This window comes from Penaeus monodon, chromosome 33 (genome assembly GCF_015228065.2).
Source record: "Penaeus monodon isolate SGIC_2016 chromosome 33, NSTDA_Pmon_1, whole genome shotgun sequence".
Classification (NCBI taxonomy): Eukaryota; Metazoa; Arthropoda; class Malacostraca; order Decapoda; family Penaeidae; genus Penaeus; species Penaeus monodon.
The window spans coordinates 31007331-31008507 of record NC_051418.1 but is presented as its reverse complement, the minus strand read 5'-3'; the positions used below and the strand labels follow the sequence as shown (position 1 = coordinate 31008507).

Below are 1177 nucleotides of genomic sequence, written 5' to 3'. Positions count from 1 at the left end.
AAGACAACTAATAAACTCACCTCAATGTAGGCAGTGGAATGGCATTAAAGGCCAGACAATATTACATTTAATTTACCTAGACCTACCCTAGTACCGATATCTCTTGTTTAACAATAGGCAAGCAAAATAGGTTCACTAGTGCAAACAGGCAATTGTTGTGTTCTGTGGAAGCCAGTGCATGGTCACTGAAGCTCAGCCATTGGGAATGTGGTTGCTGTATATAGACTTTTACAGCTATACTGGTCACATCAAGCAGGAGGTTTTTGTATACAGATACTTTATTGAAGGATTTTTCTTAAGGGGAAATTTGTAACCATACAGGTGGTTACTAAGACATATTTGACTGTATTTTTTTACCTTTAGAATTGACATTCAAGTTGATACTTGACTGTACTTGACATTATTTTTTATGAAGATTATAATTCAGAAGTGAATTTTAAGGAGTTGTGTATTATTTGTGTGAAGTTAATCAAACAGATTTTCATATTTTCTTTTAAATTTATTCAGCAAAGGATGATGGAACGCCAGAAACCTCTCGTGTATCCCCACCCTTCAGCCCGTGTGCATTGGGACTTGATTTATTCTCTCCTGTTGTCAGGTAAAATTGCAAGTTTTAGTTCTTAAATTCCCATTCTTCAAACTGGTTTTCTTTTTTCTTTTTTGGCCCTGGTCAGGGGTTTCAACTGATATAATTATGAAATATTCTTTCATATATATATGTCGTGAAATTATAACAGCCCTGTCTTCCAGCAAAGCCAATACATCTGTAAAAATGGCTGCAAGTTTGGGTGCCAACCTTGATGACTCTCTGTCATCATGGACAAGTGCATTGGCCACGCCTCTCACCACAGATGCCAGCGGAAAGACTCCTACTACACTGGAGCGCCTCACCTTACACCCCAAGCAAGGACTTAGGCAAAAGGTGAGATGGTGAAAAGAGCCTTTATCTGCTCCTTTCCAACTCATTGTTTTCAGCAGTGTGTGGAAGGTTACAGCTGTTCCTTTTGGCATCTTTGTTTTCTGTTCATGGAGCTTAATGTATCATGATCCTCTTCCAAGTACGCAAGACCATAGAATTTACTTCATCAGTGTTCAGGCTAGCCAGAGCTTACCATGTTAATGACTCAACCCTGCCCTCTTCCTCTTTTAAGTCATCTTGGTCTGTAGCATATATATA

At 38.7% G+C, this 1177-nt stretch overlaps 1 protein-coding gene across 1 annotated transcript in view; it reads left to right on the top strand.

Annotated features, from left to right (window-relative positions):
- LOC119594373 (breast cancer type 2 susceptibility protein homolog) overlaps positions 1-1177 on the top strand; it is a gene marked incomplete at its 3' end in the record, with an annotated part of 20050 nt that overhangs the window by 3112 nt on the left and 15761 nt on the right. The window contains 2 exon segments of the mRNA XM_037943432.1: positions 508-598; positions 751-922.